General features: G+C 34.0%; 1 long non-coding RNA gene across 1 annotated transcript in view; it reads right to left on the reverse strand.

Annotated features, from left to right (window-relative positions):
• The window catches only part of LOC123852303 (uncharacterized), a 42,425-nt gene extending 18,240 nt beyond the window's left edge, over positions 1-24,185 (reverse strand). The window contains exons 1-3 of the long non-coding RNA XR_006792860.3: positions 23,986-24,185; positions 8,923-9,029; positions 2,764-2,830 (exon numbers count right to left, since the gene is read on the reverse strand). This is a non-coding gene — a long non-coding RNA (uncharacterized LOC123852303). The remainder of the gene's footprint in view (positions 1-2,763; positions 2,831-8,922; positions 9,030-23,985) is intronic.
• Positions 24,186-24,541: the final 356 nt, after the last annotated feature.

The raw sequence follows: 24,541 nt of genomic DNA on the forward strand, positions 1-24,541 counted from the left end.
CAGGATAGCTATAATGAAAAAGATGGACTCTAACAGGTGTTGGTGAGAATGTGGAGAAATTGGAACCCCCAAACATTGCTTGTGAGAATATAAAATATTGCAGCCATTTTTGGAAGTAGTTTGACAGTCCTTAAAAATGTAAACATTAAGAATTGTCATATGATCCAGTAATTCCAAGGGAAGTAACCTACATCTACACAAAAACTTGTATATAAATATTCATAGCACCATTTTCATAATAGCCAAAAACTGAAAACAACCCAAATACTCATCAACTGAAGAATGAGATAGATAGGTGGTATGTCCATATAATGGAATATTATTTGGTCATAAAAAGAACTGATCCATACTACAATGTGGATGAACCTTGAAAACACTATACTAAGTGAAAGAAACCAGTCACAAAAGGTCATATGTTCTATGATTCCATTTACATGAAATGTCCAAAATAGGTAGATCCATAGAGACAGAAAATAGATTAGTGGTTAGTAAAGGGAGAATGGGCAATAGCTGCTGGTGGGTAGGTAGTTTCTTTCTGGGATGATGACAAATCTTTTAAAATTAGATTATAGTAATTGTTGCACAACTCTGATTTTACTAAAAACCATTGAATTGAGCACTTTAAATGAATGAATTTTGTGGTATGTGACTTAGATACCAATTTGTTCTTAAAGCAAACAAACAGAAGTAAATATTAAGCCAAATAAAAATTAGTTTTAGGGTATCTACAAAAGAAGTCAATTGAATACAAACAATGATTCCAAAACTCTTAAGAGTATTATCTCTATATAATGAACTTTTGAAATACTCAAGAATTGGGAGTTTAAATGGACATTGATGCCTTAATCTAAAAAATATTGATATTGCTTTAAAATGTTTCAACCCAGATAATCTTATATGATTATTGGTATTTATATACAAAGGATTCTATTTAATAGTTTATTCCAGCTCAGAGCTAGTTTTCTTTTCTTTTCAATAAATTAAACCAGCATCATGACCAGTGGGAGCTAAGCACTTGACATCCTACAATGCTGGTGTTTCTTAATTTATGCCCTGAGGGACTAATACTGAGAATATGTTCAGGGTACCATAGCAACTGCAGAATCAAAGCAATGATATCATATGGCAAGTTTGTAGCTGAGAAAACACTTCAGGATTCTATGGGATCACCTGGGGCAGCAATATTACAAGTGTTCATGGTGTGACATCTTGATAAGGGACACTTAATTGGTGTTAATTTTATCCAAATTGAAGACAATATAGAGCATCTCTTTCCATAGAGTAGAATTGTCTCATAAAGACGTGTTACAAAACATTAAGGATGTTTAATTTGTAATAGTGTTTCACAAGGGTTTTGATATGGATCTTTATTAAAACTGACTTCAAGTTGCTTTAACCTTAGTAATATACTAAAATGTTTGTGCAGGGAATAACAATATCTTGTCTAACATCAAAGGAAGACAAAACATTGTCAACTAATATCAATATTAATTTTCATGACAACAGCAGTTGTATTTGATCATCACCTGATATACGTATTCCCCACTTTTCTTTGAGAATCTGAATAGTGAGAACACTAATAAAGTACCCAGGGAACCAACAATCCCTCCTTTCCTATTTCATTTTACTCAATTAACATACAACAGATGTCAACTTTCAGAAGAAGCTTTTTAAGAGAACTGGGCTATGTGCCTCTTTGCCTTTGGATATTGGAATGAATTCCACCATCATGAAACTCAAAGAAATAAAATTGCCATTTTCTCCCCAAGTTCCAATCTGTTATCACATATCATAAGCCACCAGGCTTAATATCCAACTAATGTTGAATACAGGTATAAAAATCCAGTTATTTCTCCTTATTCTCTTAATCCAAAAAAAAGGAAATTATGAAAACATTAATTATAAAAATCAAAGGTGAAATGGGATTAAAATTATGAAGCTCTCTAAAGGAATTTAAACATTAAGAACAAGAGGATTCAGTACAAAACTTAATTTTACTTATTAAAACATGTTTTGGGGGTGCCTCAATGGGTTAAGCATCTAACTCGATCTCTGCTCAGGTCTTGATCTCAGGATCATGAGCCCAGCATGGAGCCCACTTAAAAAAAAAAAAAAGAGCAAAAAACATGATTCGGAAACTCTCTTGGCTCTGTACTCTAGCAATTCAGCCCAGTTATTAAGACTGTCCTCTGTGTAGATAGCCTATGGTATGGCAGGCACTGACAAAAATCTGTTTCCACAACAAGGTGGAATTTTATTAAGAACCCCATGACCTGCATCCAAAAATAAAAAAAAAAAAGGAAAAAGAAGTTAGGAACTAATGGAATATTTAAAAACCAGTAAGTATTCTTAATCGATTACAACTAATGTTCATGTTATTAATACAAAAATTAGATATCCAAAATTAGTAAGAGAAGTAGTTATTTCAAAATGAAATTGATAAAGTGGAAAAAATCTTCAAAAAGGTGTTTTATAAACAAGTAGACTACAAAAAAGTAATACAGAAATGAATACAAATGAAGAGAACGGCAAACAAATAAATCAAAGGACTAATCCTTAGCTTCCCACAGAGGAAAGAAAAGATATTGTAATGTAATATTCATTTGTTTAAATTTAAAAGTGAACCCCTAAATCTCTAAAAGGAGCTATAATGAAAGATGGGTAATGTATGATAACAGGAAGAAATATTTTCTTCCACAATACACATATTTTTCCAGATTATAATTTCCAAAATGACAAAAGCATGCAGGTGAAGTTACTTACCCTGCAACTTCTTGAATGAATACCCTTAGGTCAGAGGTACCTAAAAGCTTTTATATGGGCTTCTTTCCTGGAATAGAAAATAAGACAGGACAAACTAAATCTTTCTTCCATTGAATAAGATTCAAATAGAAAACCTTATACTGAAATATATACTTCATTTTAAGAAAAGATTTATATGGATTTATAAATGAACTTTTGCATGTATAACCTATGAGCATGATTATTGGATACATTCCCATGAAAGTTTCAAAGAACCTTAAGGGATTCCAAAACTGCAATGTTTCTAAAACTGTTTTGGAAACAGATATGGACACCTCATTGTTTGTTGAATTATGTTTAAGCTTCTGAGCTCCAAAATTCCTGCATTTGTCTACTATAAATTTGATTATTATGTAACTGGACCTATAGCCATATCTTTCCAGATAATTCCTCAAGAAACTTCCATTAATTTCCTCTGAATAATGTTGATGACTGCTATCTGGAATAATCAGCATTTGCGGCAGTAACTAAATTGCTGAAGACAAGAGAAAAGAGGAGTTAACTGGCACATTAGGATAAGTGTTTAAATGTAAAAAATGTTTAAGTATTTTACATATTCCTAGTAAAAATAAGTTCATGATTTTTCCCTGTTGTCATGGTTAAGCTACTTTGACAACAAGAAATAGTAAATGGAAAATGTCATGTTTTACAAACTTTATGCAGTCTTGAAATATAAAGAAAACATTTCTCCCACTAAATAATTAGAATAAAGTTGGCATATTTTAATTTCAACACACCACTTCCAGTCATAGCATTAGTGATATTACAAAAGTCAAAGTAGACTCGTTAGTGCTGATAGGATAAAGACAGATGACCAGTACCTAAAGCATATTCCTTAAAATGAAAATCCAATTCTGACATATGAAAACTAATGATAAAATAGTAAGCATTCTTTCAGTAGAGTAATATGCATTCCAAAATTTCAAAATATTTCTTTGCACATTTCTTTGAGCATAATCTCTCCTACAATCTGAGTCACTGGAACCAACTGCTCTGCTATTTATTTTGAGCTATCAATTCAAAGTCAATATAATGAAGAGTGAAAAACATCTTTATTACAAAAGTAGTTTTGACCTCACAGAAGCTCCAGAAAGATTCTGTAGGACCACCAGCGTTGGGAATTCCTAGTTTGAAGGTTCTTTTCTCAATACAATACATTCCAAGTTGGATGAGCTCTTAATGTATTTAGTTTACTTTGCATTTGGCTAGAAGTTACTAGAGACAGTATGGAAAAAACATCCTCATGTATCTGATACAAACTTCCTTGCATGTAGATTACATGGAAATGGAGAAGCAGGTCATCCAACCTGCTCAGGAATGAAGACTTCTCATGTTAAGAATGCCACACAACAATATCTGCTTTAAAAGACAACAGCTTGTGAATCACTATATTGTAGACTTGAAACTATTACTATACTATATGTTAACTCACTGAAATTTAAATGAAAACTTAAAAAGAGCATTAAAAGACCCTAGCTTGGAATGCTGCTATTCAATTCATCTAAGACTACCTGTATAAAGTTTTGGAGATTTCCTCCATTAATAGTGTGCACGTCCTACCATACTTAGCCTCTTGATAAAGAACTAAAGATAAGTGAGTAAATGAAAGCAAACAAACATGCCTTAAGTGCATATAAGTGAAGTGGGATATGGATTGGAAAAATTCCTGAGTGCTATTGGTGATCTTGTTTACACACATCCACTTTGCCCTCCACACCTAGGCCATTGAGTGGACACATTCTTTGTGGAGAGGCCAGTGTAAAACTTTCTACATCTATTTGGTGAGATAAAAATCATGTAACTCTTTGGAATTCTAATTTTTCCTATATTTGAGTAAATATAAACTGATAAAACTATTATTTTACATTAAGATTATGCTGGATATTTTATGTAACAGAAATCATAAACATCAAAGAAATGTTGTATTAGCTAAGGACTAGAATGTCCTGGGCTATTAGTTCACTCTGTTATTCAGGGAATTTTGTGAAAAATAGCCATCACTATAGAATACCAGTTATTATACTTACATAAGACAATACTACTTATTATACACCTCAATTTAGTAATGTGAGTATATTTCTCCTTTTGAACATTATTGATTAAAATTGAGGGTTTTCCCCCCCAAAGACCATATTCTTCTAGAAGGCAATATGCCATGAAGTGTTTAATTTTGTTTGCTTAGTACTTAAAATGCAGTGTGGTAGTATAGGTACTGAAGTAAATGCTGTAATGCTAGAGATGTTTAATAGAATTTTAGCATGTAGGAGTTTTAGGGACTTTTAGCAGACTTTATTTTCTAGAGCAGTTTTAGGTTTACATAAAAATTGAAGGGAAAGTAAAGAATTCTCATGTAACCCCTCTGCTGCCCACCTCCCCCACCCCACTTTTTCCTATTAACATCTTGTGTTAGTGTGGAATAGACAAAAGATAATGGTGTCTTGAGCAAGACTGGCAGTCATGAGGTTGGTGATAAGTGGTCACATTTGTGATATATTAGAAATAAGAGACTTCAAGAACGTGTGGATTGATTTTATATGGAGTAGGGGAGAAAGAAGAGCTAAAAATGAGTCAACTATTTTGCCTGAGCACTGGAATAGCTAGAGATGCAAGTTTGAAGGTATAAATTTGAGACAGATCAACATAAAGATGGATTCTGAAGCCATGAGGGTTAAAGATAACCTCTCTGTGGTGAGTGTAGCAAAAACAGAGGGATAACTTTGGAGACCCTCATGCATGCCAAATTGGAGACATGAAGAGAAATCAACAGAGATCAACAAGTACAACAGAAGATTGTACAAGAAACAAGAAACACTACTTTTTCTAGAATCCGAGTAAGTAAATTAGCTTAAGAAGGTGACTGACTGGGTGTGTCAAATCATGATATTTCCAGAAAGATGAAGACTGAGAATGAACTATTGGCTTTAGACGTATGGGAAACATTTGTGATCTTGACATCTTTTCTTTTGTTAAAGGGGAACTAGTCAGACTATCCCTGCTGGGATTTAGAAAGAGAATGAAGTAAAGCTAAATAAATATATTTCTTTCAAGGATTTTTGTTGTGAAGGGATGGATTGAAATTTTTAGTAGCAGCAATGGAATGTGTGCTAAAAGGAAGCTCATTTTAAACATTTTATACATAAAATCTTTATGCATGTATGTGTATAAATACATATGTATGTTTATATGCACGTATGCACATCTATACCATAAATACATCTGATATATATTTATATATATCAGATATGTATATCTCTATTACTGAGATATATAATCAGATATATGTATAGATATCACCATTGTTGCATTTTTACATCATTGTATCATTGCTATTTAATTAGGACCTGGCACTTGGTAAGACCTTAGTACACAGTAGCTTTTCATGCAAAAATTCATGTGTAGGATGAATGACAGTTCACTTATTGGTAATTTATGTTATAGTCCCTGGTTATCTGTCAATCACAGCAATACTGCACATATGTACTGCTTAAGGAAAAAAAATTCTATCACTAAATATGGAATACTTTCACTATGAAGTAGTTTTAATTTGACTAAAACAAAGATTACCTTCTCCATCAATCTGCCACTATTCTAAAATTTTGCTGATGTCATAAAGTGTAAAACTGCACATTGAACAAGATTTTAAACTGCCAGAGCTTTAAAGTTAAAAAGTTAATGTTCCAAATGATTTACACCTGGACGTAGCATGCAAAACCATCAAAATGAGTCTTGCCTGTTGCATACAGAAAATTCCATTTCTAAAATTATATACATTGATATAACAAAAACTGAGTGCCTATAAAGGGTATGTGCTTATGGCAATCAAGAAAATTTAAAAATGTGCTTTGCATTGTTTTATGATGTATTAGAGTTGAAAAACCATTTTAATAAAGTCAAGGAGCAAACTGTTTCCATAGGATCATGGATATGAAAAACATTTGCTAAAGTCATCTAAACCATCACGTTGCCTCAAACAATGGGTCCTGTAGTCCACCTCTAATGAAGGAACTCTATTCATAAAGATCTCGTGAGCCCTGTTTAACACTTCTGAGAGGACATTACAAAACAGCTGTGGAAAATTTGACGATTTAAAAATTTTGAATAGTATGAGTTTATATTAGCTTTGAATAAAAGTTCTAAAGAATAATGCTGGAAAAATGTCTGTTCATGTCTTCTACCCATTTCTTGATTGGATCATTTGTTCTTTGGGTGTTAAGTTCTTTATAGATTTTGGACACTAACCCTTTATCTGATATGTCATTTGCAAATATCTTCTCCCATTCTGTCAGTTGTCATCCAAATGGCCAACAGACACATAAAGAAGTGCTCAACATCGCTCGGCATCAGGGAAATCCAAATCAAAACCTCAGTGAGATACCACCTCATACCAGTCATAATGGCTAAAATTAACAAGTCAGGAAATGACAGATGTTGGCAGGGATGCGGAGAAAGGGGAACCCTCCTACACTGCTGATGGGAATGCAAGCTGGAAGCCAGTCTGGAAAACAGTATGGAGGTTCCTCAAAAAGTTGAAAATAGAGCTACCATACAATCCAGCAATTGCACTACTGGGCATTTACCCCAAAGATGCAAATGTAGTGATCTGAAGGGATACATGCACCCCGATGTTTATAGCAGCAATGTCCACAATAGCCAAACTATGGAAAGAGCCAAGATGTCCATCGACAGATGAATGGATAAAGAAGATGTGGTGTGTATATATATATACAATGGAATATTATGCATTGCCATTTGCAATGACGTGGATGGAACTGGAGGGTATTATGTTGAGTGAAATAAGTCAATCAGAGGAAGGCATGTATATGATTCCACTGATATGAGGAATTCTTAATCTCAGGAAACAATCAAGGTTGCTGGAGTGGTGAGGGGTGGGAGGGATGGTGTGGCTGTGTGATAGACATGGAGAGGGTATGTGCTATGGTGAGTGCTGTGAATTGTGTAGGACTGTTGAATCACAGACCTGTACCTCTGAAACAAATAATACATTATATGTTAAAAAAGATTATAGTAGGAAGGGAAAAATGAAGGGGGGGGGAATCAGAGGGGGAGATGAACCATGAGAGACTATGGACTCTGAGAAACAAACTGAGGGTTCTAGAGGGGAGGGGAGTGGGGGGGATGGGTTAGCCTGGTGATGAGTATTAAAGAGGGCATGTACAGAATGGAGAACTGGGTGTTATATGCAAACAATGAATCATGGAACACTACATCAAAAACTAATGATGTAATGTATGGTGATTAACGTAACATAATAATAAAAAAAATGCTAGAAGTGGAAGGTGAACCTCATTTAATCCTACTCTGTCAATTCATGATTGACATAGCTGAGGAACAGAAAAACTGGCTCATTTTTTAAACACTACCCAGCAAGGTGAGTGGGACTTCCCAGATCACTTTCTGATACCTTCCCAACCCCCCATGCTTATTTTTATTGTACATTTAGATGCTATTTCTGTAATTCTTTTTCTAGAATATAAGTTCTTAGAGAATTGGGACTACAGGTCTATTTCTATGTATAAAGTGGAAAAAATAACAAATACACAACAGAATAAATATGACATAATGTTTTGGGGTCTACCCATAGGTGTCATTTTGGAGATTTTAAATTCTCAGTCTCTACCTCCTTCTCTTCTCCCACCTCCAGAACTAATATATTTCCATATTTGTTTTCTAGAGAGTTTCCTGGCTTTAGTTAAGGAAGATTTTAAGGAGCCCAGGATTACCATTCTGAAACATTTGTTGATCATTTGTCTTTACACTGAGCCTCTAAAGTGTTCTGCTTCATTCTGAGATCAAGACATCACCTCTCAGCTTTGAGACTAGATTTTTTTCTTGATATACTGCTGAGTATTCCAGTTCCTTTTCAGTTGAGGCCCTGATTGAATCACAACGGTCTTCTCTGTCAGAACAAAAGTTCTCTGCTTTAGAAACCCATGCAAGAAGGTTTTATGAGGGACAGTGATAATTGTATGCCAACTCCAAGGACTCCCTGCTCCTGGATTCTTCAGAATCATGTTTAGAAAACCCCTTTTGGAATTATCTTGTGTGGATCACCTACCAAAATAATTTCAATCTAGGTTTGACATTCTAGCTCTGGCTTACCTCCATTCTGACGTCCTGATTTATGGATCTCAACTCTCTTATTCAGCTCTACTCTTTGATTCTTCTAGAGTTATGTCCAGTTGTGTCCTGAAATATGATAATCAGCCCTGGAACATACAAATTGGAATTCAATGTACTACTTTAACTCTGAAAAAGCATTTTTGATTTATAGAGCATGACACCAACAAGATGGCAACATAAGTCATTCCTGACTTTGTTCCCCCTCACAAGAAGAATAACTAACAACTATTTATGGCCAAAACATCATGGAGATAATCCTGGAACATGAAAATGAGGCTGAAGCACCACCCTGCAGCACAGAGACCAAGACAGACTGCTTTAGAAAGTAAGAAGAATGGCTACTGGAAACTAACAAAGCTCTAATAACTGATCATAAAGAAATGGAGATATATGAACTGTCAGGCAAAAATTCAGAATAATCCTTCTTAAAGAATTGTAGTAAACTTACAAGAACACAGTCAACTAAATAAAAAGGAAAATAATGAATCAACAAAATGAGAAGTTTGACAAAGAAATAGAAACCATAAAAAAATGAGAAGTCCTAGAGTTGAAAAACACACTGAACTGAAGAATTCAATGGAGAACTTCAGAAGCAGACTGGACCATGCTGAAGAAAGAATCAATGACCTGGAAGATAAGGGGTTTTAAATTATCCACCAGAGCAAAAAGAAAAAAGAAGAAAGCCTTGGGACACAATGAAAAAAAAATTCACATTATGGGAATTCCAGGAGAAGAGAAAAAGGGAAGAAACAATATTTAAAGCAATAAAATGGCTGAAAACTTTACAAGCCCAAGAGAGAAAAAGACACCCAGATCCAAGAGGCCTAAAAAATTCCAAATAGGTTGAACCAAATAGGGCTACACCAAGACACATAACTGTCAAATCAAAGACAGCTTATTTTAAAAGCAGCAAAAGAGAGAAGTTATATACAAGGGGACCCTATAAGACAATTGGTAGATTCTCAACAGAAACTTTTCAGTCCAGAAAAGAATGGGGTGACATATTCAAAATATTGAAAGGAAATGACTTTCAGGGACAAATAAATGCTGAGGAAATTCATCACTACTAGCTAAAAGGAGTTCCATGATTGGAAATAAAACAATGTTAGTTAACATCATAAAAACATAAGGTAGTATAAAACTCACTGGTAATGGTATATATATAGTCAAAGTTGGAATCTGTAATATGGTAATGGTGGAGCATTAAGCATTTAACAACTCTACTTTAAACATTAAAAGAGTAAAAATAACCTTAACCATAATAAATGGTTATTGTGCAATATAAAAAAATATGTAAACTGTAACACCGATAACCTAAAATGTGAGGGAGAGAAGAAGTAAAAGTGTAAAGCTTAGGTATTAATTTAAAATAGGGTGTTATAATTTAAAAATATTTTAGGTAACCCTCATCATAGCCACAAGGGAAAAACCTGGAGTACTCACACATAAGAACATGATAAAGAAGTCAAAGGATATTGATCTCACGTAGCATCAAAACATACACACACACACACACACAAGATAGCAGGAGAAGAAATAAGAACAATGGATCTGCAAGACAACCAGAAAACAATGAACAAAACAGCAATAGGAAGTTCTTATCAATAATTACATCAAATAAAAACATATTAAATTCTATCATCAAAAGATATAGAATGGCTGAATGGATTTTTAAAAAAAGATTAAATGATATGTTGCGTACAGGACACTGACTTTATCCTTAAAGACACAAATAAGCAGAGATAGCTACCCAAATATCAGACAAAACAGACTTTACAAATAGTAAAAAGAGACAAGGAAGGTCATTATATAATGATAAAAGGGTCAATATATCAAGAAGATAATAATTGTTAGTATCTATGTACCTAACATCAGAGAACATAAATGCATAAAGCAAAGCCAGAAATAAACAGCAATAGTTGGAAATTTTATTTATTTTATTATGTTAATCACCATACATTACATCATTAGTTTTTGATGTGGTGTTCCATGATTCATTGTTTGCATATAACACCCAGTGCTCCATTCAATACATGCCCTCTTTAATACCCATCACCAGGCTAACCCATCGCCCCACCCCTCTCCCCTCTAGAACCCTCAGTTTGTTTCTCAGAGTCCATAGTCTCTCATGGCTCCTCTTCCCCTCCAATTTCCCCCCTTTCATTTTTCCCTTCCTACCTCTGAAACAAATAATACATTATATGTTAAAAAAAAAAAGATTGTAGGAATAGTTGGAAATTTTAATACCCCACTCTCAATAATAGATTATCCAGTCAAATAATCGGTAAGGAAATGGTGAATTTGAATAACACTGTAAACAATTTAATTTCGCAAGAGCAGAATACATATTTTTAAGTTCACATGGAACATTTTCTAGGATAGATCATAGGTTAAGCCATGAAACAAATATTAGCAAATTCAAGCTTGAAATCATACCATCAAAAGATACCAAGTGTCTTCTATGACCACACTAGTATAAAACTTGAAATCAATGGAGGAAAATTGTTTAATTTCCATGTATTTGTGAATTTTCCAACAGTCTCCTGAGTAACGAATGGATCAAAAAATAAAGGGGGAAACAAAGCATCTTGAGATGAACAAAAATGAAAACACAAATAACCGGGTGCCTGGGTAATTCAGTCAGTTAAGCATCTGACTCTTGGTTTAGGCTGGTCATGATCTCAGAGTTGTGAGATTGAGCCCTACATCGGGCTCCGTCTGGGCTTGGTGCGGAGTCTGCTTGGAATTCTCTCCCTCTAAACCTCTCCTCACTAGCTCGCTCTCTCTCTCTCTCTCTCTCTCTCTCTCAGGTAAATAAATAAAATCTTAAAAAAAAAAAAAAAAAAAAGGAAAACACAAATACCAAAACTTATCGGATGCAGCAAAAGCAGGTCTTAGAGGGAAGCTGATAGCAGTAAATGCCCACATTAAGAAGCAAGAAAGATCCCAAACAACCTAATTCTACACCTTAAGGAACTAGAAAAAGAAGAAACTGAGCCCAATGTTAGTAGAAAAAAGGAAGTAATAAGGAATAGAACAGAAAAAAATGAAATAGGGAAAAGGAAATCAATAGATGAGACTAACCAAACTAAGAGTTGGTTCTTTGAGAAGATAAAATTGGTAAAATTTTACTAGACTGACTGGGGGGGGGGGGACAAAAACAGAACTCAAATCAACAAAATTATAAATGAAAACGGAAACATTACAAATGACATCACAGACATACAAAGAATCTTGAGTTTACTATGAACAACTGTACTCCAACAAACTGGACAACCGAGAATGGAAAAAAAATTCTTATAAACAAACTACCAACCAAGACTGACTCAGGAAGAAATAGAAAGTCTGAGTAGATCAATTAATACTAACAACATTGAATCAGTAATCAAAAATCTCCAGTGAAGAAAAACCCAAGACTAAATGGTTTTTACACTCATTTTATCAGGCCAGCATCGCCCTGATACCAAAGCCAGAGAAAGACACTACCAGAAAACAACAGAACAATATTTCTGATATAGATGCAAAAATTCTCAGTAAAATACTAGCAAAGCAAAGTCAGCAGCATATTAAAAGGATCATTCGATCAAGTGGAATTACACATGGGATGCCAGGATGGTTTGACATAATCAAATCAAGCAATGTGATACATTAATAGAATGAAAGAAAAATCATATGATCATCTCAATAGACACATTTGAGAAAATGAAACACCCATTCATGATAAAAACTCTAAACAAATTAGGTACAGAAGGAATGTACCTAAACATAATAAAAGCCATATATAAGTCCACAGCTTTCATCATACTAAATGGTGAAAGGTTGAAAGATTTTCCTCTAAAAACAGGAACAAAACAAGTGTGCCCACTCTCAGCACTCCTATACATCATAATACCAGAAGTCCTAGCTTGAGCAACCAAGAAAAGAAAAAGAAAGGCATCAGAACTGGAATAGAAGAAGTAAAATTGTCTTTATTTGCAGGTGGCATAATCTTATATAGGGAAATCCTAAAAACTCCACACAAAAAAACTGTTAGATCTAATCAATAAATTCAATACAGTTTCAGGATACAAAATTAACATAAAAATTGGTAGCAGTTCCAGACATTAACAACAAATTATCTGAAAAAGAAATAAGAAAAAAAATCCCATTTACAATAGCATCAAAAACAATAAAATATTTAGGAATGAACTTAGCCAAAGAGGGAAAAGATCTCTATTTGAAAACTACAAGATATTGAAGGGAATAAAAGACACAAATAAATGGAAAGGTATCCCATGTTCATAGATTGGAAGAATTCATATTTTTAAAATTTTCATACTACCAAAGTAGGTTCAATACAAACATTATAACGATTTGAATAACATTATTTACAGAAGTAGAAAAAACAATTATAAAATTTATATGGAATCACAGAAGATCCCAAATAGCCAAAAGAATCCTGAGAAAGAAGAACAAAGGGGAAGGGCATCACACTTCCTAATTTTAAGCTGTATTAATCAAAACCATATGGTACTGGCATAAAAACAGACAACAGATCAATGGAACAGAATTGAGAGCCCAGAAATAAACCTAAGCATATAGTCACCTTATATTTAACAAGGGAGACAAGAATACTCAGTAGAGAAAAGACAATCTTTTCAATAAATTGTGCTGGAAAAACTGGATATTCACAAGTAAAAGAATGAAGCTTAGACCTCTGTCTTATAAAACTTACATAAATTAACTAGAAATGGATTAAAGATTTAAATGTAAGACCTGAACCATGAAACTCCTTAAAGAAAACATAGGAATAAAAGCTCCTAACATGGTCTTGGCAGTGATTCTTTAGATAGGATACTTAAAACACAAGGAACAAAATAAAAATAAACAACTAGGACTACATAAAACTAAAAAGCTTCTGCACAGCAAAAGAAACAAAGTGAAAGACAATGATAATGGGAAAGAAGTAGTTGTAAATCATATCTGATAAGGTGTTAATAGCCAAAATATACAAAACCACATATAACTCAATATACACTACTTAAAAATATTTATATAAATCTTTATAAAAAATTATGTTTATTCAATACTTCAAAAATATTTATTGAGCTTTCCCTAAAATTCTCAGTACTGGTGATACAAGGAAAAACCGAATATTCATAAATTTCTACTATAGGAAACATCCTATGCTTATAATTATTCATATATCTTTATTCAAATGTAATTAGCCCAGTTTATACATATTTTAAAATATAAAATCAGGTAAATTTATCCATCTTGAATTTAAAAAACCTATTCATTCTTCTCCCACAAAAAGAAAAAAACAAAACTGCTCAGTATTTCTTGATAATTTGTGCCAATATAAATTTTTGTCTTATATTTATAGTCCTAGAATTCTTGCCACTCGCAACAACATGAATGGATCTAGAACGTATAATGCTAAGTGAAACAAGCCCATCAGAGAAAGACAAATACCATATGATTTCACTCATAAGTTGAATTTAAGAAATAAAACAAAGGAAAAGACAGACAAAAACAAGAAAAAGACTCTTAACTATAGAGAACTGATGGTTACCAGAAGGGAGGAGGGTGGGGGATGGGTGAAATAGGTGATGGGGATTAAGAGTACACTTACCATGATGAGCACTGAGTAATTTATAGAATTGTTGTATCACTATATTGTACACCTGAAACTAATATACCAACATATGTTAACTCTGCTAGAATTAAAATTTTTTTGAATTTCATAGGCTTAAAGCTGAGTTTTTAAATACAAGTAGTCATTCCTTTTAAAAAGAGTTCTAGATTGAGCAACACTAAAAATAAATAATTTAGCTTTCTATATTAGTTAGGTAACCAAAATGTCTTCTAATAAAAAGCCCTGACAAATCTTTGAAAAAGATACAATTTAAAATATCACTTGTGAAAACTAATATGATTTTTATTTTAGAAAGTTAGAAAACATTTAAATCTAAGTCTACCTTTGACATTTGTTTTCTTTTGAACATAACTTCAATACCGTAAAGATGTCACTATTTCCTATTATATATTGTGTATAAGAAAACTTAGAATTTTACTTCTGGCAACATGATAAACTGTCCCTTGTTTTATTTTCATCTTACTGGAATATTATTTGAAATATTTTATTATTGAAATCAATTCTGATTTTTGCATGAAGAGAACATTCTGATTAGAACAGGAAAAAAAAAATGTCCCTAAGTGTTCCCTTTGAATGGCTCACCAGGAATATGGAACACCAATCTTTTATCAAAATGCTTGGTAATCGAACATGAAAGCCAAGATACTCAATAATATTTTCTTTTTAAATTTTCATTTGCGGGGAAAAATAGCTGAACCCACATAATAAGTATTGTTGCCATGTAAAGAATATGATAATATATAAAAACAGAATATGTTTTTACCTATTTTAACAATACCCAAGTTGGTATCTTAACTCTTCCTTACCTGTCTGTGACCAGGGTCTTGTTATATCCTTGCTTAAATCTCAAATTTTTGTAATTACTAAAATTATGGTACCTAATTTCAAAGTTGTAGTAAAACTTACATGAAATCATTATATTAATATTTATATTGATAAATTATGATCACAGCCATTAGAAGTTTATAATAAAAATTAGGTTAAATATTATATGTTAAATACTGGAATATTCAATTAAGCACTGTTACATACTGTAACATTAAATTAAATGCGGAACATTTGACCCAAGACCTAGTTAGATCACTTATGCATTTTTTTTTCATATTTAAGGTATAGTGTTTCTTTCCTCCCAAGGTTTTATTAAGAAACCTACACACATTTCAGTGGTTAAATTTAGGTAATCTTATACATTATTCTTCATTTTATAGATGAGGAAAGTGTATCTCATAGAGGCTAAATGCCAAGATCACACCATTAGTAAAGGCATACATCAGTTTACTTTCATATCTAACTCCATTTCTTTATCTTGCTAACTATACCATACATTGTGTCAAAATTTCAGAACCTAGAGGGAGTTTATAATTTCTCCTGCCTTTTTTTAACATTATTTAATCACAATCACAGATCTAGAAAATACTTTTTTAAAAAAAATCTCCTTCTCTAGTTTCAGTAAGCATGGTTTCTAAAATCCCTCAGCATTCGGGTGTATTTGTGTAATCTGCTGTGAAGTAGAGCACTCCATGGTGCACCTACACAGATTTAGTCTGTTTGCTCTCCCAGTGAGCAAGCCCAGCTGCACCCCTCTCTCAGCCCTTAGAAACAATCCTGCCACGAATACTCTGTACCTGTCCCATCTTGGTTCTGTGTGAGAATTTCCCTGGGATATGGCCAGGAACAGGGTTAGCATAAATTAAAATACATACACATAAAAGGACATAGTGTGAAACAACACACTTAAATGATACACAAAAACCTCATTCAAATGGCTGCACATGGTGGGAGGGGAATGAGACGTGAGTATGAAAGGGAATATGTAAGTAAAGGGAATGGATTTGCATGGAAGAATGAATGTGCCAAGAAATAAGTGAGATTAACTAAATCTTCAGCACCAGAGTCCCAAAGAAGAAAAAAAAAATTGCTCTCTGCTGAGTTGCCTTTTAATAGAATGAGGTCCATCACTTCCATCAATTTTCATAGCATATATGAGTAGACAACAATAGAGCTGAATAAGAGGGGATAAACTATCAAATGTTGTTCAAAAGAAAAAAATATAAGGGGCGCCTGGGTGGCTCAGTCAGTTGGGCGTCTGCCTTCGGCTCAGGTCATGATCCCAGGGTCCTGGGATTCAGCCCCACATCCGGCTCCTGGCTCAGCAGGGAGCCTGCTTCTCCCTCTCCCTCTGCCTCTCTCCCTGCTCATGCTCTCTGTCTCTGTATCTCCTTGTCTCAAATGAATTAATAAAATCTTAAAAAAAAAATATAAGAGGTTAAAGGATGGTAGTCTAATGAATGCTGTGCCTACATTTAAAAGGAGAGGAAAAACAGAAGATCCTGGTCTAAACCTTTCCATAAAACCCGGAGAACATTTCGCAGAGGATACAGCATGCCTGCGAGGTTTGGTTTGTTACAAGGTTCTGAAGGGGAGCAAAAGTGCTACACAATGGAGTGGCTGGTAAAGGAGAACAAGATCATGATAAAGGACTGCAAGAAATGGTAACCTTCAAATTAGCCAGGGAAAGTAGAAGGAAATTATTAGCGTGACTCAGATTAGAAATATATAGAGACTGAGTTGTGGGACTTCTGTCTGTGTGGTGGTGTCTATGATGTCTTCATTTTAGAGAACTCTGGACAGCTCTACAGAATGCTGGCACTTTTAGAGGTACAGACGATGCGGTCCTTGCCTGTATACTCCAGTTGGAGTGTCAGACAAGAAATAATTAAACACATAATTACAAATAGCCCTTAAGCACTGGAAAAGAAATATGGCAAATTATTTCTGGTGCATCCTGTGAATGAATGTCACCATCCTGACTTTTATTTTGTCACATTTAACTTCCTGTATTTATGTTTCAATATCCCTGCCACACTAAAACCTGTTCTTGGGAAGAAGTCAAGTATGTTCTAACATCTAACATATCAGTTAGGAAGTCATAAATATTAAATGAACTGGTCTGGTTGTTACATTTGATTCAGATCCTGGGTCTGTGGTCACTTCCTGTGTCCCCATGTGAACCTACAGATTGGCCTCTTTATTATTTTAAACCATCTTACCTGAAACACAACATCTTTTTTCATAGATAAATGTGAATTTCAGTCTGTCACTATTCTTACAATCTTAAAATTAGTGAGGTGCAAATTAATGAGATTTTAGGGCTAGGAAAGGATTTCTGTGTCCTTCCAAATTAAGACTTGTTTAAAAATTAGCTGTTTATTTAGATAATGTTTTGTAAGTTTAAACAAAGTGTCTCTCACATTCATCACCACTTATATCAGACTTTTGAAAAGATTCACCTTTTGATGCCAGAAGGCATTAAAATGTGAGGCCAGAATTAGCTAAACTGTAATAAAGTGATAATTGCTAAGTGAAAAGCCACAGAAACAGTGTATTTAACTAAACACTAACACTTTTAGTGTGAACTTACAATGCTCAGTGGTATCTTATTTTTTCCATCTGTCCAAGTGATTTTGCATCTTTTGATTTTTCTCAAACTAGAAGACATTACATTAATTTTGCATATTATAATGCTAACAGGTACAAACTGCAATGGAATAAGAAATTCTTTAGCTGCAAGCCATTTTATTTATGCTTTACTGGTAAAATCTATTATCACAAATATATATATGTTCAATGGGAACCAAAGTTATGAATTTGAGTCTCACTAATGGCAGCTTTTTCTCATCAGATCAGTGGTTCTGACAGTTGGCTAGACATTAGAATCATTTGAGAAGCTGTTTACAATACTCCTGTACAGCCCAACCCCCCTTAACAATTGGCTCAGATTCTGTAGATGAGATTTGAATATTAGTATTTTAAAAATCTTCCAAAGTGTTTCTATTGTGCAGATGGGTTAGAAATCAATGTTAGACATTAAACCTTATGCTGGCAATATATTTTACCTCTATATTCTTTCTCCCAAAATTGTACTGAGCACCTAGATTCTTGAATGTTAGTTTGATAAATCCATAAATTACTTAAAGCATGAATATCATTTTTTTTAAAGATTTTATTTATTTGACAGAGACACAGCAAGAGCAGGAACACAAGCAGGGGGAGTGGGAGTGGGAGAAGCAGGCTCCCCGCTGAGCAGGGAGCCCGATGCGGGGCTCGATCCCAGGACCCTGGAATCATGACCTGAGCTGAAGGCAGACGCTTAAGACTGAGCCACCCAGGCGCCCCATAAAGCATGAATATCATTTTAAAGTTAGGTAATTCTTCTTCCCCTTACCATAGGAATTTTATTTTTCAATTACTATATATCTTAACTCTTATCCCCTGTATCTTGATTTTTGAGTTATAGGCATCAAGAGGCTAGGCACAACTTGATCCCTGAATTTACATCTCTTTAATATAAAATATTCACAGAGTGTTTTGAAAGTCCTTTTATACAGAGAAGGTATTACTAAAAAATAGAGAAAACAAACCAAGAGTAAGTATTGAATTACACTAGGGGAAAAGAGCTCAACAAAAGGAAAAGAGCTCAACAAAAGGAAGAAACTGAAATTAAAAGTATATCCAATTAGCAACTCAGCAAATTGATTAAACTCATACTAATTTTGTAAGTAAATCATTTGAGGTTTAACTTACTTTTGCATCATTTAAAATGCAGTTGGGTTTTGATTAGACAATAAACATTTCCACAATTTGACCTATCATTGAGAAGCACAGAAAATTGGGAATGCTGGGTATATGAAGAGCCAAATCATATTCATATCCTTTAACCAAATAATTACACCTAGAAAACTTTCTTTATCCAATGGGAAAAGACGACCTATAGAAAAAAATCCAAATGACCTTTACTAAGGGAAAATTGGTTAATTAAATAAATTCATATTCAAGGAAATATTACACATTCCCTTGAAATGCCAACTACACAGCAACATGAAAACTGGTTATGGTAATTGATAAGAAGAGTATATTATTTGCAAACAATGACTGCAGTTATGCAGAAAATTGCCTAAATGTTTGAAATCAATGCACTGAAGGATACACAGTGCAGTGGATAATTGACTTTTTTCCCTTTATTTTTTCTTATGTAATATGATACTGCTTTACAAATTTTAAAATATTCTTTGGCCACCTTATCTCATTCATCCTTTGGCCTTCCTGAACACTAGTTCTGCAATGTGAGCATCCATGTGTCTTCGTAATTATTTATTTTATACCCCTTGCTTCTTAGGTACGAGAGGCATAATCTTGTAAATTCAGACACTTGTTCTGTCTCTAATAACTTTATTACTATATTATTCATTAGATTTTTCTTCCACCATATTTATTAAAGTAGTCAGTTATTTTGGTATTTTAATATGACTATAGATGCTATTGGTCCTGCACTATGGGAGTGAAGTCTCAATTAAATTTCACAAATTACATATTTTGAAATCATATATTCACAGATGAAATAAGAATGTTTACCTCCTAACAAATATACATCAAATTGTTTTTTTTTGTAAATATGCCTTGAGCAACTCATCAAAAACAATTTTTTAATTTGCTCATTTCTTTAATTAAGCCCTAGGTTTTGTCCTATGAGCCCCCAAATATCTATTCTCTCTATAATATAGAGGATTAATATTTCATTTTCATTTATTTAAAATCTGTTGACTTGGGGGAGTTGGAAACTTTGTATTTGACAGTTTCAATTAAACATTAATTTCAACTAATTATACTTTGAAGAATTTGCTACTATAAAATTAAAAATCTGAGCAGTGAAAATGACAGAATTTTCTTTGCTCCCAGTGAAAAGTCAAACTGTGGAAATGTTGATTGTCATTTCAAAATCTTATTTCCATGAGGAATATTTTCATTCCCATCCACTGGAAACAGTAATGACCTTTCATCAGAGAAAAACTGAAGATTTGACAACTGCAATCAAATAATCCAAATTACATTCATATGAGTTGATAGTGCTTTGGGTCAATCCTCTCTGGTGCTCAACTGCTTGGATGTAGAGGTGCAGAACATTGAAATATTTTGTGTGTTGAATGCATATTTCAATACATCTATTTCTAGGCTTCAAATAGGAAATGTTCCCAAATAGTTTTCCATATGAAACTATGGTTCCTAAAGTTTCTGTTGGGAAGCAGCATAAATTCCCTTTGCCAAATAAATCACAGGATCGTGTTCACCATTTTTGCTTGAGATTATATTCTTCCCACAGAAAAGGGCAGCTACGATTAAAATATGACCATACTCATTCCCATACAATATAACACAGTCCATCCTCTTGATCACAAAGTATTTGTTTGCCTCCCTTCATTCAAAATTTTTTACTCTCTCCCCAAGGGAAATTACTCAAACAACCTTCCTCAAAGTCAAAGATCCTATGATAATGTGTACATCAGATCTCTGTATGTCTTCTCTTGCTTCAGAAGTCTATGTACTAGGGCACCTGGGTGGCTCAGTTGGTTAAGCCACTGCCTTCGGCTCAGGTCATGGTCCCGGAGTCCCGGGATCGAGTCCGCATCGGGCTCCCTGCTTGGCAGGGAGCCTGCTTCTGCCTCTGACCCTCCCCCCTCTCATGTGCTCTCTCTCTGTCTCAAATAAATAAATTAAAAAAATCTTAAAAAAAAAAAAAAGTCTATGTACTCAAAAGGCAAGTGATTTACACACCTCCCCTCCCCTCAGACCCAATATAATATAGTGAAACTAGGACAACAAACAATACTTCCATACAGAAAGGAGATATAGAAAATATTTATGAAATCTAACTCTATTATGCCTGTGGAAATGCTCCTTTATTTGGTTCAGTTTCCATCCCCTGAAAATAGTTGCTCAGTCTGTAATTTTCTATGGTCTTTGGCTTTTACTTTCTAGGAGATACATATACCTATACACATACATATACATGCATATACATGCATATACATACATATATAAACACATATACATACATACATACACATATACATATATATGCTGCTGTGTCCACGTTTGAATGGCAATGGATATTATGGACATTATTCCCTCTCAAGATGTTGACAGCATGCTCAGCCAGCTTCCTGCTTGTGGAAGTTTAGAGAAATGAGGGATGATGAATTCATTCAAATCTTGACAAGTCACTCTTTTATCCCAGACTGGAGGCTCATTTGCCAGTATAACTCTCACAAAAACTTAGTAATTTTTTTCTCTATTTTTTTTTTTCAATAAATTCCACAGGTCAGTTGTCACATCTGCAATTCTTTTGGAGACATTCCATTACCTCTGAGCTATTCACACCTTGAATTTGGGAGATGTTCTGGTAGAAGCACAATATCAATCTCCTTGTGTCATTTTGTTCAGTGAAAAATATTTACAGATAACAAAATTTAATAGATTAAGAGCTTTTAACAACAGGCTTGATGGCCATACCATTGATTTGATCCTTTCCAGAAAGTTAAACTTTAATTGACATTTATTTTTCAAATAAAGATGAATAAAAAAGAATGAGATCTTGCCATTGTGACAACATGGATGCACCTAGAGGGTATTATGCTAAGTGAAGCAAGTCAGAGAAAGACAAATATATGATTTCAACTTATATTTGGAATCTTAAAATGTGAAACCTGAAATCATAAAACTAAAAGAAAACATAGGCAATAATCTCTTGGATGTGAGCCTTGGCAACATATTTATGGAACTGTTTCCTCAAGCAAAGGAAACAAAAGCAAAAATAAGCAACTGGTACTACACAAAAATATTATTTATAAATAATATAGCTGGTTATTATCCAAAATATATGAAGAATTCATACAACTTAAAGCAGAAAAACAATCAAATTGGAAAATGGGCAGAAGACCTAGAGAGACATTTTTCCAAAGATAACACAGGTGGCCAACAGACATGAAAAGATGTTCAACATCACTCATCATCAGGGAAATACAAATCAAAACCACAATGAGATATCACTTTATACCAGCCAAAATGGCTAAAATCAAAAAGAATAACAAGTTGGTGAGGATGTGGAGAAAAGGGAACCTTCATGCAGTTTTGGTATGAATGCAAACTGGTGCAGCCATTTTGGAAAACAGTATGGAGATTCCTCAAAATATTAAAAATAGAAATATATGATTCAGTAATTCCCCTACTGGATATTTACCAAAATAAAACAAAAACAGTAATTTAGGAAGATATGCCTTCCTTTCATTGCAGCATATTTACAATAGCCAAGATATGGAAGTAATCTAAGTGTCCATCAATAGATGAATGGATAAAGATGAGTACATACATACATACACACACACACACACAAACGAATGTTATTCAGCCATAAAAAAGAATGAACTCTTGCCACTTGCAACAACATGGATTAAGTTAGAGTGTGTAATGCTAAGGGAAATAAGCCAGTTAGAGAAAGACAAATACCATGTGATTTCATTCCTGTGTAGAATTTAAGAAACAAAACAAATGAGCAAAGGGAAAAAAAAAAAGGAGAGGCAAACCAAGAAACAGACCGTTAACTATAGAGAACAAACTGATGGTTACCAGAGGGAAGGTGAGTAGGGGGATGGGTAAAATAGGTGTTGGGGATTAAAGAGTACACTTATCATGATGAGCACTGAGTAATGTATGGAACTGTTAAATCACTATATTGTACACCTGAAATTAACACTATGGTAACTATACTGAATTTTTAAAAATAATACACACACACACACACACACACACAGTGGACTGTTTCTCAGCCATAAAAAGAATAGGATTTTGCCATTTGTAGATGGATCTTGAGGGTATTATGCTTAGTGAAATTCAGAGAAAAATATATAATTTTACTTATGTGGAATCTAAAAAAAAATGAACAAACAAAAAGCAGAAACAGACTCATAAATACAGAAAACAAATTGGTGGTAGCCAAGGGTGGGGGTGGGGGGGAAGGAATGGCTAAATAGATGTAGGGGATTAAGGAGAAAAAAAAGGGATCAAAGATGAAATGTCCACCAAAAAGTCATTGCTTGTAAGAGCAGGGGGACAATGTATGAGCCTTGCTGGCCAATGATTCTGTTTTTTTTTTTTTTTTTTTTTTTTTTTTTTAAGATTTTATTTATTTATTTGAGAGAGAGAGAATGAGAGAGAGCACATGAGAGGGGGGAGGGTCAGAGTGAGAAGCAGACTCCCTGCTGAGCAGGGAGCCCGATATGGGACTTGATCCGGGGACTCCAGGATCATGACCTGAGCCAAAGGCAGTCGCTTAACCAACTGAGCCACCCAGGCGCCCTGATTCTGTTTTCATGTGCTTTATTAGAGAAGAAAATCTAGTTTGCCTGACTAGAATAGTATTGGTTAAAAATAAAACCTCAAAATGTGGACTATGTTCTGTTATGGAATTACCACTTGGATAAATAATTGAGGCTTTTTAAAATTTTTTTATTTCCAAGTGTTTGGCATTATCAGGAAGCATCCTTACTAACCAGGGAACTGATGCTTTTTACCTCCTAAATTGTCCAACAGGAGATGCAGCGACTGGAACTCCATCTGAACTAGCTGCTGCCATGTGGTACCAGACACAATCCCATTAACATCGGAGACCGTTTCCTTCCAAAAAAAAAAAAAAAAGTCTCTTTGTGGTTTGTAATTGCAGCTGAAATCACTTCCTCATTGCAGGTGTGCAGGACATCCCACCAAGGCCTCTACCTTCCAGAAATCTTTTAAATACTCCATAGACCAGTAACAAGTCGACCTTACATAACAAAGGTGCCTACCTTCTTTTCAACATCAGAGAGCACTGGGGAGAATATGTATCATAGTATAGAATCATAACATATATCCTATTGCTCTGATCTATAGGCTTAAAGCTGAAAACATCAAGCTTTCATGATCCTGTGCCTGTATGTAAACACACACACACACACACACACAGAGGACCATGTTCAACCATATTCAGAGTTACAGAACACACAGAAAAAATACACTTCACATCACAAAGATGAGCATATTGTCTATGGAGTATTTTCTTTCCTTATTTTTTATTGATTCTAGTTTTTTAAA

Source organism: Mirounga angustirostris, unplaced genomic scaffold (genome assembly GCF_029215605.1).
Source record: "Mirounga angustirostris isolate CCGP_5_RB_7025 unplaced genomic scaffold, mMirAng1.0.hap1 SCAF_14, whole genome shotgun sequence".
NCBI lineage: Eukaryota > Metazoa > Chordata > Mammalia > Carnivora > Phocidae > Mirounga > Mirounga angustirostris.